This window comes from Pseudophryne corroboree, chromosome 2 (assembly GCF_028390025.1).
Source record: "Pseudophryne corroboree isolate aPseCor3 chromosome 2, aPseCor3.hap2, whole genome shotgun sequence".
Lineage (NCBI taxonomy): Eukaryota > Metazoa > Chordata > Amphibia > Anura > Myobatrachidae > Pseudophryne > Pseudophryne corroboree.
Window position 1 is genome coordinate 287416169 of NC_086445.1, and position 17994 is coordinate 287434162.

The following is a 17994-nucleotide window of genomic DNA, read 5'->3' on the forward strand; positions in this document are numbered from 1 at the left end:
CTATACTTAGATACGTGATTAAACGAAGGACATTATTAAAAAAAAAAAAGGTTAAACAAGAATATGCTGTTGTTCTATGGAGAAGTGAGCAACATGTTATTCAATAGAGATTTCTTCTAATCATTACACTTCTTTTATGTAAACGCCACTTGAAGATAGTTCTAGGTGAATCCCCTTTTCAATGACTTGCAAAGCCCCAATGAACTAATCAAAAGAAAAAAAAAAATCAAGGTGGCATCATCTCAAGACTTTTGATCAAGATAAAACTGGACTGGCAGAAAATTCAAAAGGCAAATTCTTAGATTAAAAGTGAAACTATAAAGCAAAAATTTAATATTCATTATTTATCTGAAGTGAATTAACATTTAAGTAAAAACAGACGGCTGCAAAGATGACATTTTATTCAATAATGAGATAGTGGGATCTGATTTATGTATGCAAATGTAAGTAGATGGAACATTTTCTTAAAAGAAAGTCCCTTACATAGAAGTATATTAATTAAGATGATGTGTGTGTCTCGCTCCCTGGAAAAGGGGGCGTGGCCACTCAGGAGGGGGCGTGTCCTTCAGTGTAGTAGGACCCATTATACTATCTAGTACTGGTGCCCCTTTCATATTATAACACACGGTAGGAGCCGAAATTCACATTATAGAGAGAGGGGATTCAACCCTCTTAATTAACAAGGCCTGTGGGGCACTGTGGTGAGGGGAGCCTACCCCCTTAATCGACTAATTGCAGAGTTTAGCAGTGGAAGGGTTGCAGCGGTTTCTCACCCCAAGCTGCGGCGCTTCTGCCACCTCCGACACTCCACATCTTCGGCGCCACCCGGGATGCAGAGCACCGCACCGCACCGGGGATGCACCCTTTTCAGTGTGGTCTGCTGCGCTCTAAAGGGGAATATTCTCTCCTGCTGCAGGATTCCGATCTGCGCCATCCTCCCCGCTGTTCCGTGCCGTCTTCTTTAAGCCAGCCAGGGTCTTCTGCCGGTGCTCCCATTGCTGGTCAGTCTCCTCCCTTGCTGCAGTGTCCCGGTCCACCGAAGGTTGGATGTTCTTTTCCCAGTCCTGCGTCTGGCTGGACTCCTTTTCTGCGGCATCTTCTCCACTCAGCGCGGACGGCTCTGGTCGCTACGGTGACAGGTGCAGGCGTGAATCCTCCAGGGCCTACTTCCTACGTGCTGCTGCTGTCTGCTAATTAAAAAATAAGTAAGTTACGCCTCTGGTCGTCTCTCACTCAGCACACCATCACCTCCCCCTGCGTCGTCACTCAGCACACCATCACCTCCCCCTGCGTCGTCACTCAGCACACCATCACCTCCCCTGCGTCGTCACTCAGCACACCATAACCTACCTCTGCGTCGTCACTCAGCACACCATCACCTCCCCCTGCGTCGTCACTCAGCACACCATCACCTCCCCCTGCGTCATCACTCAGCACACCATCACCTCCCCTGCGTCGTCACTCAGCACACTATAACCTACCTCTGCGACGTCACTCAGCACACCATAACCTACCTCTGCGTCGTCACTCAGCACACCATCACCTCCCCCTGCGTCGTCACTCAGCACACCATCACCTCCCCTGCGTCGTCACTCAGCACACCATAACCTACCTCTGCGTCGTCACTCAGCACACGATCACTTCCCCCTGCGTCGTCACTCAGCACACCATCACCTCCCCCTGCGTCGTCACTCAGCACACCATCACCTCCCCCTGCGTCGTCACTCAGCACACCATCACCTCCCCCTGCGTCGTCACTCAGCACACCATCACCTCCTCCTGCGTCGTCACTCAGCACACCATCACCTCCCCCTGCGTCGTCACTCAGCACACCATCACCTCCCCTGCGTCGTCACTCACTCAGCACACCATCACCTCAACCTGCGTCGTCACTCAGCACACCATCAGTTGGGAAATCCTAGGGTTAGTAACTAGGGTTAGTTTGTGGGTGGCCAGTCTGTGTCTGTGTGTGTGTGTGTGTGTGTGTGTGTGTGTGTAATCTACAGATTACACACACACAGACTGGCCACCCCCCAAACCCCACACACACCCACTCAGACTACACACACATTCTCATACTTTCGCCTCCCTCCCCCCCACACACAGGACTACAATATTCACTTACACTCCCACTGTCCCACACACACACACACTTAACCCACACACACACTGTACCACCCCCCCTCCCCTCCCGACAATAAACTACTGCTGCCGCCGCCTGCCTACTCACCTGTTGCCTCCGCAGACCCGCGCACGCGCGCCTCCACGATTAGACACTGCTTGGGGGGAGGGGGGGGGGGGGAGTAGGGGGGAGCTCCGTCCTAGCTGCTGCTGCCTGTGTGGCAGTCACAGCAGCCGGGTCTGGGGAGCCAGGGAGAGCCCGCCGGCGGAAACCATGTCGCATGGGGCGAGCGGAGCGGGCCGTGCAGGTGGCGGTGGTGCCCCCCTCTGCTGGGGCTGCCACAGCGCCCAGTGCACGTGCCCTGCTCGCCCCATGCTAGTTACGTCTCTGGTGGGGGAGGGGAAAGTATGAGAATGTGTGTGTAGTCTGAGTGGGTGTATGTGGAGTTTGGGGGTGGCCAGTCTGTGTGTGTGTGTAATCTACAGATTACACACACACACACACACAGACTGGCCACCCCCCAAACCCCACACACACCCACTCAGACTACACACACATTCTCATACTTTCCCCCCCCTCCCACCCCACACACAGGACTACAATATTCACTTACACTCACACTGTCCCACACACACACACACACTTAACCCACACACACACTGTACCACCCCCCCCTGCCAATAAATTACTACTGTTGCCGCCGCCGCCTGCCTGCTCACCTGCCGCCTCCGATGCCCTATGCGGGCGCACCTCCGAGGTCGCGTACGCGCGCACCTCCGAGGTCGCGCACGCGCGCCTCAACAATTAGACACTGCTTGGGGGGGGGAGTAGGGGGAGGCTCCGTCCTAGCTGCTGCTGCCTGTACAGTGTGACAGGCACAGCAGCCGGAGCTGGGGAGCCGGGGAGAGATTGCCGGCGGAAACCATGTCGCATGGGGCGAGCGGAGCGGGCCGTGCAGGTGGCGGTGGCGCCCCCCTCTGCTGGGTCTGCCACGGCGCCCAGGGCACGAGCCCTGCTCGCCCCATGCTAGTTACGCCTCTGTTGGGAAACATTCATTCTTTCTGTTTTAGTAGAGAATAATTGGGTTCTTGGCTGCTTCTGAAGCTGTGAAGCTAGAATACACTTCCCCTGACATTGTTTAGGCCTAATTTTAGCAAGGAGTCTAGAAGATGACCCTTGATATCTAAAACCCTAGAGGATATTTACTTAATACAGCACAAGCACATGTTCATTTGTCAGAGCAAAACCAGGAGCATGGCAGAATCTGTCTGTGATGCACATACAAATGGTAAATAAAATTCAATATTTATCAATTTAATTAGCCAACTAATGTGAAATATATTTCCTCTCATGGGGGTTCATACTAACCTCTCTCTTCTCATCCCCTCCCTCCACTTAGCGGCTCCATGTGTTATACAGTTATTTGATTATTCTTTTAAACAATGTTGTATTCTTGGACTTACCTTTATGCTGCTCATTGGTTTTGTACACATGATTTATCATTGTGCTTTATGCCATTTGCTCAATCTGGCCTTTGCAGCTATCTAGAACTAAGGCCCAGATTTATCAAGCCTTGGAGAGTGATAAATTACACGGTGATAAAGTACCAACCAAACAGCTCCTAACTGCCATGTTATAGGAAGTGTTTGAAAAAAATTACAGTTAGGAGCTGATTGTTTGGTACTTTATCACAGTGCAATTTAGCACTCTCCAAAGCTTGATAAAATCTGGGCCTATGCATTCTGTTTAAATTCTATTGTATATCTACATGCCCTATGCTGATACTGATACCTACTGTCTCTTCTTACTGCCACATCATGGACTGCCCCTCAACTGTTCTGTTTCTTTTCTCTGTAATTTCACATTGCATATCACACTTCTATCCTGCCCCCTGTAACCTATGTAGAGTGCCACAGATGGCTGCCTCACCTGATGTTTCAATGGCAGGATGAGCAATCTATTGAATTGCTCATCCTGTTGGTATCCTATTAGGTCACTGTTCATTTAGGGGTCTATGTACTAAGCTTTGGATGGAGATAAAGTGGACAGAGATAAAGTACCAGCCAATCAGCACCTAAATGCCATGTCACAGGCTGGGTTTACAAAAGGGGCAGGTTGGTTTGGACTTTAACTCCGTCACTTTATCTCCATCCAAGGCTTAGTAAATAGACCTCATAATATGTGTATGTCTTATCTCCATGTAGTGCACCCCATTATTTGCACATTGTAACCAATGTAGTTCACCCAACATGACTGAAAATTGTGAATTTGTGAACCCCTGTAAATGGCACCCTGGAAGCTGCCCGTACTGTGATTCACCACAATTGAATCTCACCAAAAATGTAAAATTTATACAGATTTGACACAAAGAATATGTGGGACTCAAACAATTACAGGCGCTATAATATTAGCATGAATTATACTTCACAATACGTTCCTCAAATGGTGGACAAAAGATACCTTTATAGGTTTAAACCCTTTATGTGAAAAGTGAGTCAGGGTACGCTTTCCCAGGGAAGGAGATGTATGTGTGAATGTCCATAGTAATTAAGAAGAGTGATACACAGTTGAAAACGATATCACACATATATATACATATTTTTCTTTCACGGTGACACCCACACGAGAGGAAAATACACTCTGGTTAGAAGGAAGAAGGCACCATCAGCGAAAGAAACCTTAATAAGTTTGAGGTAGCCTCCTTTTATTGTGAGTGAGGTATGCCCATCTTTCTTGGTTAAAAGGGTTCACCACGAGAGTGAGTTTGTCCAACACAGTGGTGGATAAAAGATACCTTTATGAGTCTAACCTTTTCTTTGGAAAAGTGAGTTGGGGTACGCCTCTTCGGTGAAACAATCACCTTCTTCACTGTGTGAAAGTGTTTAGCAACAAGAGAAACTTATGTACTGTTAAAAACTTTATTACACATTTATACAATCCTTTCTTTTCATGGTAACATCTACACGAGTGGAAGGAAGGCCTTGCTGAAGAAAAGCAGAACTCCATCGACTCAGTAGAAAGGAATGCATTTGAGGAACGTATTGTGAAGTATAAATCATGCTAATATTATAGCGCCTGTAATTGTTTGAGTCCCACACCCAACATGACTGTCTCATCTGGTGCTCTGTGTAGAACAAAAAATGCATGGTTCTGATGAACTTGCAAGGATCTCACCTAGTATTTCTATCTCTCCCACTAGGTGTCATCAGTTGTAAGCATAGCCTATTCTGCCTAGTGTAATTCTATAGAGTGCACCTAAAATTATTGCCTCAAATGGATCATTCATGGGTAGGACGAAACATTGCAACTGATGACCCAAAACATCTGCCACACCCTTTGTATTATCTCCATGATCTCTGTATTTCATGCTAAACTGAACCTCTTTATTATGTTCTTAGTTTCTGTACTGTATTAAGTTTATACTATGGGGCTCAATTATCTATGAGTTCTAAAACTCATTGTGAATGATAAAACTCATTGCTTATGATAAATGGTGCTCCTCCTAACTGTCATGCGATCAGCTCCTTACGGTCATGAGTTTGAAAAATGACAGTTGTGAGCTGATTGGCACCATTAATCTTACACAACTAGTTTTATCAGTCACAAAAATGGGCCCCTATCTGTTAAGAGCCTTGCAGCTTGTTGGAGAAAGAACGCTATCATCTGATGAAATCCACAAGCACTGAACACTGCTACAACCACAAGGGCTGCCAGTTTACTCTACACTGACTTTCCACAACATGAGCACAATATGCTACATACCACTGGCACCACGGATATTGGCCCTCATTCCGAGTTATTCGCTCGCTAGCAGATTTTAGCAGCATTGCAAACGCTAGGCCGCCGCCCTCTGGGAGTGTATCTTAGCTTAGCAGAATTGCGAATGAAAGATTAGCAGAATTGCGAATAGAAAATTCTTAGCAGTTTCTGAGTAGCTCCAGACTTACTCCTACACTGCGATCAGCTCTGCCCGTTTCGTTCCTGGTTTGACGTCACAAACACGTCCTGCGTTCGGCCAGCCACACCCCCATTTCTCCAGACACTCCTGCGTTTTATCCTGGCATGCCTGCGTTTTTCCGCACACTCCCAGAAAACGGTCAGTTTCCGCCCAGAAACACCCACTTCCTGTCAATCACACTCCGATCACTTCAACAATGAAAATTCTTCGTTCGGACGTGAGTAAATCTACTAAGTTTTGTGCTAAAATACTTAGCGCATGCGCACTGCGTACCATGTGCATGCGCATTTTTGCCTTAACCGCTCCGTTGCGAAAAATCAGCAATGAGCGAACAACTCGGAATGACCCATATTAAGTGCTGTGGATTAAAGTCTATTGTGTTTATAGAGATCCCTGCTGCAAGTCCCCGTCTGCTGCCGTCTTCACTATACAATGACCGCGTAAGAGCTGCCTGCGCTGCCCGCTAGTGATACTGATTTACAGCATCACTATCGGGCAGCACAGGCAGCTCTTCCGCGGTCATTGTACAGTGAAGACGGCAGCTCTCATGCGGGCCCGCCCGTGACCCCTACGATGTGGTGTGACTCATAGGTCACGTACACATCGCCATCCCGCCCGGGTAGCGTCTAGTTTCCCTTCGTGGCCAGTGCTGCTCTGCTCCTCACTGCTCCTACCGCTAAGGGGGAAAAGAAGAAAAGGTTTGGGCCAGTGCTTTATGACTATGACAGACAGTGTGTGCAGTGCTATTACTATGGGGGACAGTGTGTGTGGTGGCGTTACTATGGGGGTCAGTGTGTCTGGTGGCATTACTATTGGGGTCAGTGTATCTGGTGTCATGACTATGGGGGTCAGTGTCTCTGGTGGCATTAATGTGGGTGTCAGTGTGTTTGGTGGTATTACTATGGGGGTCAGTATGTCTGATGGGATTACTATGGGGGGCAATGTTTGCAATTACTATGGGAGACAGTGTGATGGCATTACTATGGGGGGCAATGTGTGGAATTACTGTGGCAGTGTATTCAATTATTGTGCATTATTTTAATAACTGTTGGGGACAATGTGTGTGTGTGTTTTTCCCCTTGGGGACAAATATGTTTGTTTTATTTCCCTGTGTGTGTTTTTTTTTTCGTGGGGTACTGATGGTGTGCCTTGGCAATTTTTAAGTCTTGTTCGGCGTGCCGCAAACTGAAAAAAGGTTGAAAATCATTGTCCTAGAGTCTTTATAACACTTAAAATTACTTTCAGGTAGCAGAATATATTCCTTTTGCCTCCATTATCCCCTTTTTCAATCTAGCAGCTTTAAAAGTGACAATGGGTGGGATGTACTAAAGCAGAAACGCGGTAAAATCCCTGTTTTTGAGGTTTATAGCTGGCATTACCCTATAGAAGTCCTATATGCTTTTTTCCACATCACGCTGTGTGAGGGATCCAATCGGATCCTCCCAGCATGCTCGTGGCCACCGCATCCTCTGCACATGCGCAGAAGAACTCTGGGGTCATAAACCTGGAATTCCAGGGATGGGAGAGCACCACAAAAACACAGCTCATATCGGAAGACCTGCCTTTCGCAATACTAATCGCATATGTTAGTACGTATGCGATTACTGTAGTATCGGTGAGGTGTCTGGTGATGTGTGGTGGGATGTACACAAGGTTAGTACATCCCACCCAATATAATTAAATTTGAAGTTCCTATCCCTTTCAGTCAATAAGGTTCAAACTACTCCATTAACCCATGGTTTGTAACTAGCAAGTACCCAAACCCGCTTATTAGAGGTCATTCTTTCTATACAGCACTGTAGAAGCAATTGTGTCAACTTCATATTATCATCATTCACTTCTCCCCAGCGATTCCTCGATAAACATGCCCAGTCAGTAACTCCAAAAGCATCTTTTAGTTTCAACATAGCATCTTCAGGCCAAGTAGTGATAAGATTACTTGTAAATTGTAATTGCTTAGCCAAGGGTTTATATGCTGGAAATTAAGAACAAAGAAATATTTGGGCATCCAAAGCTGGGTACACCCTGGAGGATACATTGGCAGATCAATTGATCAGCCAATATATCATTAACTTACTGGCAGGTGTGTACAAACTATATGTCTGTGAATGACATCACAGACATATCACATTGTCTGTGTTGCACAGACAATGACCCATATAGCTACAGATATATTGGTGCTTCATTCTGTATGTATGGCCGATCCACCGAAGGGCGATAGGTGGTACGTTCAATGGTTCAGCTGGATGGGACGGGATATTGGCAACCGGGCGGGGCCTATGGAGGGGTGTGGGGTTGGCAAGGTCAGGGGTGCAGGTGGACACCAGTGGACATACTTGATGGCAGCAGCGGTGGCGTTGGTATCTGTAGTTAGGATGCGCGAGTCTCTACGGCACCATAGCATTCCTCTTCTGAATCCCATCAGAGGAACACTCGTGATTAACTGAGCTGCCCACTTTAAAAATGGTGACGCGAACCATCATTGGCTTACACACGGAGTAATTTTTAAAATTCAAGGTGGCCACAGTAAGTTTATTGCGGCTCACTGCGTCATTGCCCCGCCCCCTTGGCCTGGCTATATTAGCCATTGTGAGACATGGGGCAGGCAGTTCGATGGCGGAGGAGGAGTTGGCAAGTGCTCCTGAAGTCCTTGGGAGGCGATGGCCAAGCAAAAGAGCTTAAAAGCCACTGCCCACCAGGTGAAGGTGCAGAGAAATAAAATATTAAAACAGCCGGTGGCGTGTATGTATTTTAATATTTCCTTTACAAGTGGACTACAGGTACCAGCGGACCCTTAATGCCCTGTATTCTAGTACTTGCGGTTCTCAAAGTACCTACATGCGGGGCAGGCTAACTGGGACTACTATAAAGGACAGTTTTACTTTATACGCTTGCACAAGCTATTAACCCCGCACCCACCATGCAGGGGTGAGGGGGATAGCCCCGGACTTCAGCCCAGGCCAGGACGATCTGCCAGTGTGTACAGAGGAAAGATTAATCGACCAATGTCCTCAACAACAGATTCATCTGCAGATGGCAGTGGTGGTTGGTCAGTGTGTACTATCTTTAGATATATCTGCAGATCAATTGATCTTCAGATATATCTTGAGGTGTGTACCCACCTTAATGCTGGGTACACTACTCACTGGCAGATATATTGGCCGATCAATTGCTCGGCCAATATATTGTTAATTGATCGGCGGGTGTGTACAAACGATATGTCTGTGAACTACATCGTTCACAGACATATCGCGTCGGCCCTGCAGCACAGACGATGACCAATATATCTGCAGATATATTGGTGCATTGTTGTGTGTGTATGGCCAACCCGCCGGTCACAGATTGGTCGGCCGTTATGCCTGTAATTTGTGGGCAGGATTATAAATCAAATGAATGCCATGCTCACCGCAAGTCCCTGATGCTACCTGTCCTGGAGGTCTCTTGGGAAGGAGGACAGGGGTCAGCTCAGCCGCAGCCAGAGTGTTATTGGAGCTACTGCACACATTACTGCCGGTGATTTCGAAGCAGTGATAATCATGTGCTGGTGAGACTGTTCAGCATCGAGTCCGACGGTGACCTATGAGACAGCTGGTATTAAGAGGCTGTGATCCTGGGACCCTGTGCTGACTTTAATAACCGTAACCCCCTGTGCTGGAGTCTGGACTGCAGCATTGGTGCCATACAGTTTCTCACCTTATGACACCCTGAGTGCTCTCTGCTGCAGTAACCCCCTCACTGCCAGAGCGTACCAAGATTCTCCACATACTGAACACACGCATGCTGCATACATACCCACTGCATACATACATGCCCACTGCAAACATAAATGCTGAGTACATGCCCACTGCACACATACAGTACATGCTTTATGCAACCCCATTGCATACATACATACTGCACAGATGCAGATAGGTGCACATTTACAGTCGATTTTACCAGGAGTTTCCCTGGTGGGCCGGAAATAATTTTGTAAAAAGTTTTATTTTAGTTATTTTTTTTAAATTCAGGCCCTTGCAAACAGGAGCTTACCCTAAGTGCATGTCCACTACAGTAAGCGTTAATAACTATCTGCGCAACTCTTGGGGAGGAATTCAATTGTTTGAAAAGTCAGTTGGGTGTCTGTTTTTTCTTGTCTATTAGATAGGAAAAAACAAACACCCAAATGACTTTTCAAACAATTGAATACCCCCCTTGGAATTTTGGTCAGATGAAGCTTCTTAAAACTAGCTCCCTCCTAAAATGCAGTTAAAATGCCGCTAGTCGGGATTCCGGCTGTCACATTACCGACGCCGGGATCCCGACATGGGCACCATACCACCAATGGAATACTGGCGAAGTAGGTGATTTCCCCTCTGTGGGTGTCCATAACCCCCATAGAGGGAGAATAGAACCTGTGGGACCTGTAGAACCTTGAGCATGCAAGGGGCTTCATTTCACTCGCCCCCCCCTTCCGCCAGCATTCTAATGACCGGGATCCCAGCGTCGATATAATGACCAATGGGATCCCATATGCCAGGATCACATACTGATCCTGGTGCCGGCTGTCAGGATCCTGGCAGTCAGTATACGGCTGCCGGATTCCCGACACCCTTCAGAATGTTGATGCCGGAATCCCAACAGGGTCAGGAGGCTAATGCCGGAATCCTGACAGACGGCATCCCGACCTTAAGTTTAGCAGGTAGGTGGAGGAGGAGTTAGGTTTTGGGCGCAACCCAGGGGGTTAGGGTTAGGCTGTGCGGTGGAGGGGGGGTTAGTGTTAGGCTGTGGGGAGGGGGGGTTAGGCACCGTAGGGGGAGGTTATGGTTACGCACCAAGGGGGAGACTAGGGTTAGGCTGTAGGAAGGGAGGGGTAGGGGAGAGGGGGGTAACATACCTCACCCCTATCAGGATTTCCAACATCAGGATGCCGGCTTTGGTATTGTGACCGCCAGCTTCCCGTCTAGCAGTCAACAATACTGAACCCATAAAAACATAAGTATCAGAGTGAAGCAGTATACTGCAACCCACATTTATGCATTATATATGGGAACAAGTTCAGCCTCTAGTGCTTTATGTCAATTTATGCTTATATGTTTATATTGTTTGTCTGTAATAAATGTATACAATTTATTGGTAAGCTTTTGTCTGGGTATCAAATCATTCTATGAGCAGCGTAGTCTCATAATTTATCAGTGTACTCCAGTACTCTTTAAGTAATGGTGCCCATACACTTGTGAGATAATCGGTGCTAACCTTCGATTTCGACCGCATCTGTGAGAGAAATCGAAGGATTGTATGCACATTTTAGGTACCTTTCGACGTGATGTGCGGGCACGCCGGTCGAATCTCACGTCTCAAGATAGTGTGTGCTGCACATAATATTTATTGAATCGCAGTGCGATCACGTGTTTTTAAAAACACATACTATATATCGCACTCAGTAGCGGATCTTGCCACGGGCAAGCAGGACTTTTGCCCGGGGCGCTGCCTTCCGGAGGGCGCCGCACCGTGGCAAGATCCGCCACTGCTGCCCGCTGTGTCCCCCTTCCGCCTCCGCTGCCCGCTGCCGTCCCCGTCCGCCTCCTGTGAAGGGAACTAGACGCTATGCGTCTAGTTTCCCTTCGTGGAGAGTAACTTTGCTGAGCGGTGCGCGATGACGTTATCGCGCACCGCACAGCAAAGGTCCTCTCCACGAAGGGAACTAGACGCATAGCGTCTAGTTTCCCTTCGTGGAGAGGACCTTTTGCTGGGCGGTGCGCGATGACGTCATCGCGCACCGCTCAGCATTCAAGCGGCGCTAGCAATGTACAGGGGGCGTAACTGACCATGCCCCCTGTATTAGGACATGCCCCTTTTCCTGACCGGGGCACAGAGCGCCCTTGAACCGGCCCTGATCGCACTGCGATGTGTGATGGGCACCCGCCGGGAGTGGATGGAGGCCACTCCCGCTCGGTGGTGATGTTCCCATCACATGATTACCATGCGATCTATCACATGATCGCATGGTAATCACTTTGGCAGTTCAGGTGCGATTTCATCGCACCTGAACTGCCGGTGCGATGCCCCGCGATGTCGCGTAGCGGGGCATCGCACAAGTGTATGGGCAGCATTACACCTCATATTAGCAATCAGATTATGTGGATTCACCCAATACGGAACAGGATTCCCTACACTGCTGTATGAATAGGCGGATAGTGCCAGCAGCAACTAATTCAAGGGCAATGCAAATAGAACACTGTATTTGATCTGGCAACGTTGACAGCGGTGACTGAGAACATTTGCACACTGCCATTGCAATTGAATTTGTTTCAGCATCGGTCAATACAGTAAAAAAATATACAGAATAATGCACTTTGTTTGGCAGCATTGACAGCAGAGACTGAGAATGTTTGTCAACCACTATTGATAATATATTTTGGTGAAAACACATAATTGGTCAAAGTGGAGCAGTTAATACTGCTAATAGCAGCTATTAAAAACTACAAACAATTTATTTATCCACCAGATACAGTGGGGGACACTAGCCAGCAGTTTATTGATACTAAATGAGAACTGGAGTACATTAATAAATTATAAGACTATGCTGCTCACCCACTGATTTAAACTAAACTGGACCTGACATATATTATTGCACTAAGTGAATCTACGATTACTGACAATTACTGGAAAACACAAGATGTGATACCTATATTTTGATGGGGGTATTCATGTGACCGGCGGTCGGGAGACCAACAGTCACATGACCTCCTCCAGCATCCCGACCCCTCACTATCCCGATGGTCGGCATGCCGACCAACAGGGACTATTTCCACTCGTGGGTGTCCACGACACCCATAGAGTGGGAATAGAACCCGTGGCGACCGCAGGTCGCCACCGAGCCCGCAAGGCAGTGGCGTAACTACTGCCCCCACAGCCCTCGCGGTGGCTTGGGGGCGAGGGGCTACGGGGGCGCCACCACTGCTTTAGCGCAGATTGACATGCGGACGAGCATCCGCATGTCAATCTGCTCTCACTAACCCTCCGCTGCTGTAAGGAGGGACACGGAGGGCACAGCGCGCGCCTCTCCTGTGTCCCTCCTGGGTCTCCGGCGGGTCTAATAAAGGAAGTGCCGTTCATGAGCTCTGATTGGCTCACGAACCGGCACTTCCTTTAACAGACCCGCCGGAGACCCAGGAGGGACACAGGAGAGGCGCGCGCTACGCCCTCCGTGTCCCTCCATCACAAAACAGCGGGGGAGCTGGGGGGGGGGAGCACTGGGGGAGCATATGTGGCACAGGGGGAGGTGGCTTATGTGGCACTGAGAGGGCATATGTGGCACTGGGGGGGTATATGTGTACCTGGCACATGGGGGGGGCTATATTTGGCACTGGGGCATGTGAGTACTTGGCACTGTGGGGGAATATCTGGCACTGGGGGCATATGTGGCACTGGGGGGGTATATGTGTACCTGGCACATGGGGGGGCTATATTTGGCACTGGGGGCATGTGAGTATTTGGCACTGTGGGGGAATATCTGGCACTGGGGGCAAATGTGGCACTGGGGGGCTCTATGTGTACCTGGCACATGGGGGGGCTATATTTGGCACTGGGGGCATGTGAGTACCTGGCACTGTGGGGGAATATTTGGCACTGGGGGCATATGTGGCACTGGGAGCACAGCCCTAGCAACAAGCACTACCCCTAGCAACGAGCATGACACCCAGTGCATGAAACCCCTGGCAACGAGCATGACACCCAGTGCATGAAACCCCTGGCAACGAGCATGACACCCTGAGCATGAAAACCCCTGGCACCGTGCATGGAACCAAGAGCATGAAACCCCTGGCAACGAGCAGGTAATTTAAAAGTAATTAGAAGCCTTACTGTAGGACTTAATGTGTAATGGGCATTACGGTGTGTGGCATAACATATCACGGACATTGCAGTGTGTGTCATAATGTGTCAAAGGCATTACAGTCAGTGTGTAGCATAATGTATAACGGGCATTGCGATTCCTGTCATAATGTGTCACAGGCATTACGGTGTGTGGCATAATGTGCCGGGGGCATTACGGTGTGTGCATTATTGTGTGCGGCATAATGTCTAAGGGCCATTGCAGTATGTGGCATAATGTATACTGGGCATTACTATAAGGAGGAAAAATGACAAATAATGTAAGGGGCATGAATCAGGATTATTTTTCTTTCCTGTGGTGGCTAACATCTGGGCGTGCAGGTTGCAAAACTGGGGTATAACGTAATCCTTTTCCTGCAATGCCACGCCCCTTTATGCAAAGCCACGCCCATTTCAACAAAGCCACACACCCTTTTTGCGGCACGCGCACCTTCAGTGCGCGCATATTTGTCCCTTTACTAGTGCCAATTATGGGGGATGGGGGGGGGGGGGGAGCGGCGAATAATTTTTTGGCTTGGGGGAGAAAAATTTCTAGTTACGCCACTGCCGCAAGGGGCTTGCAGCACTCGCCCCTCCCAGCCAGGATCCCGGCGTCGGTATGCTGCCGGGATCCCGGCGTCGGTAGGCTGACCGCCGGTCTCCTGACCGCCGGTCAGCCATTCTACACCCGGGATAAACATTCTGATTAACAGAAACACACGGAATAACATTGGATGCAGTAGTACCAAGAATCAACATCCATTGCACAACACATGTGGTATAAATGAAAATGTATGGAACATGAGTAATTAACATGAATTAAAAACAAATCATCACATTATAATGAAGTCCAGTAAACATGACATGATGGGAGTTGTAGTGCACCAAGTTCCTCCTAGACAGATCCGTACATGACATTCCACCATGCACTGTTCCACCATGCACTGGGCTCAGCCGCCAAGCATCCCTGGAACTTGTTATAAAATGTTGCCAAGTATGACAGTCATATATCCAAGTAAACTCCAAGTATATATATATATATATATATATATATATATAGATGGGGGAAAAGCTTTTTGGCGCTTAACCGCGATACCAAATTATACTAGAATGTAGTCCAGGATATTTATAAATGAACAAAAAAGTCTCCTTTTTCTAGACACTCCCTTTATATTAATCGGGCGTCAGCTCCACCTTAAAGAAAGAAGCATTGGTAAGGTGCTTCATGTGCAGTGTAAACAAAAAGAAAGGATAAGGTGGTTTTAAGCGACCAGTGGTGTCTGATGCTAATAGGAGACTCAAATTTAAAAGAAAATATTTTTATTAAATCTAATATGCACCAATAAAAACAAATAAAACAGTAGCCCTAGTTACAAGGGGCTAAAAAAGTTACTAAAAAACCGTATATAAAATATAAGTTAGTATAAAATCAATAATACGAACTTAGATATGACAAGAGAAAAAAAGTCCTAAAAAGTACAAACTTGGACATAAGATCAGCATAAAAAGTATATAAAAAAATTCTTAGCTTTTAGAGAGGATATGTATCATAGCACCCAACGCGTTTCGTCCTATCTGGACTTCATCAAGGGGTGACAAACATCTGGGACAGCTCATCTATATATACCTGTATTGATAAGGAAGTGATAGCTACATCACTTCCTGTCAATTAACAGGTGTCAATATTTGTATATTGGTTAAGCATTCAAAATACAGTGGAAATGCTCCTACATCATAATGTCATCATGCTGGGTAAAACCGCTTTGTAGATAAACGTATTTTGTGTACTTAAAGTTAGAGAAAACGTTCATGAAGTTTAAAGTCCCGGCCTTCCTGTCCGGATCGCGGGTGACGTCACGTCCGCCCCGCTTCCGGTGTCCATCATTCCTTATTGCGCATGCGCCGAGTGCGGGTTGTAGAGGGTTCTTATCCGGCATCCACTGCGCATGCGCCCGTTCTCCCATCAAGTTACAGTGGCTTTCATCGTATGTGCAGTAGCGGTGGCCATTTTCTTGGAGTACATTCCTCCAGACATTTATTTGTACAGTCAGGTGGTAGCGGCGGCCATTTTGGATAGGATTTTTCATAATGGAAATGGATGTAAAGACGAAAATAAAGAAAAAATATGTTTCAGAAAGAATATTTGCGTGAATGTTTCATATTCATACTTAATTCTACTGGTAATTCTGATCCCAAATATGGACATAATTGGAACAGCAAGTATAATTAGATGTCTGGCTGATATTTAGCAAGAAAGTATTGATAGTTTCATAATGCAAGGTTTAATAGTGCTAGTAATTCTACCTTGTTATATACTAGTATACTTTATGTCATGAGGTGAGTGTCAAAAAAATCACTCCCATGTTGAAACTGATATAGTAGCAGTCACACTTTTAAAGAGCAAGGTGCAGGTGGTAGCATAGTGTATACAGATATTTTTTAGAAAGATTCTTTTTAAAAAACATATTTGCAACGAAGTTCCCATACGAGGGTGAGATAGGGTAGATTGGTTAGTGTAATATCCTCTTAGCCCTTGTTCAAGAAAATTACAGCACCCAGTCTTCCATGATGGTTCCCCATCTATGTACTAGTTGGGCCCGACACTGCTTGGCTTCCAAGATCGAACGGAGTTGGGCATCTCCAGTGTGGTGTGGCTGTAGCATCGGCGTGGTTTTTTGGAGGTATCACAATAACGGCGTGGTAAAAGAACTGAATGAAGTTGAAAATAGCAGAAGGTAAAGGACAAATAGCCTAAATTGGAAGAATAAACGCGGTCAGCTTACTTTCACAGAAAGGGGGCTATTTCATAGCCTTCATTGAAGCCATCTGGATGCATGGTGTTGAGTTCAAATATCCAGAACATTTCACGTTTTGATAAAAGGTAGGATAGGTCACCGCCTCTTTCCCCCAAAGAGACCAGTTCAATGCCTTTGAAGGTTAGTTCGTCAGGATCCGAGTTGTGGCAAGCATGGAAGTGTTTAGGTACTGCATGTGTTAGTACTTTGTTTTTAATGTTTCTTATATGTTCCTGTATACGGATTTTTAAGGGTCTTTTCGTTTTCCCTATGTACTTCATCCCACATGAGCACTCAAGCATGTAAATCACTGACATCGTATTACAGTTAATGAACTGCTTGATCTTGTGCTCTTTTGATCCATTGGTGTTTTTGAAGGTTTTCCTGGTAGGGTGTACGTACCGGCATATGTTGCAGCGGCCGCATTTATAACACCCAGTGCATTTGGGCATATTCGATTGTACTTCCGGGTTCCTCAGCATACTTGGTGCCACTATAAGGAGGAAAAATGACAAATAATGTAAGGGGCATGAATCAGGATTATTTTTCTTTCCTGTGGTGGCTAACATCTGGGCGTGCAGGTTGCAAAACTGGGGTATAACGTAGTCCTTTTCCTGCAATGCCACGCCCCTTTATGCAAAGCCACGCCCATTTCAACAAAGCCACACACCCTTTTTGCGGCACGCGCACCTTCAGCGTGCGCATATTTGTCCCTTTACTAGTGCCAATTATGGGGGATGGGGGGATGGGGGGGGGAGCGGCGAATAATTTTTTGGCTTGGGGGAGAAAAATTTCTAGTTACGCCACTGCCGCAAGGGGCTTGCAGCACTCGCCCCTCCCAGCCGGGATCCCGGCGTCGGTATGCTGCCGGGATCCCGGCGTCGGTAGGCTGACCGCCGGTCTCCTGACCGCCGGTCAGCCATTCTACACCCGGGATAAACATTCTGATTAACACACGGAATAACATTGGATGCAGTAGTACCAGGAATCAACATCCATTGCACAACACATGTGGTATAAATGAAAATGTACGGAACATGAGTAATTAACATGAATTAAAAACAAATCATCACATTATAATGTAGTCCAGTAAACATGACATGATGGGAGTTGTAGTGCACCAAGTTCCTCCTAGACAGATCCGTACATGACATTCCACCATGCACTGTTCCACCATGCACTGGGCTCAGCCGCCAAGCATCCCTGGAACTTGTTATAAAATGTTGCCAAGTATGACAGTCATATATCCAAGTAAACTCCAAGTATAT

General features: G+C 47.2%; 1 pseudogene; it reads right to left on the bottom strand.

Moving 5' to 3' along the window:
* Window positions 1–16474: 16474 nt before the first annotated feature.
* LOC135052565 (5S ribosomal RNA) lies at window positions 16475–16593 on the bottom strand (annotated as a pseudogene).
* Window positions 16594–17994: the final 1401 nt, after the last annotated feature.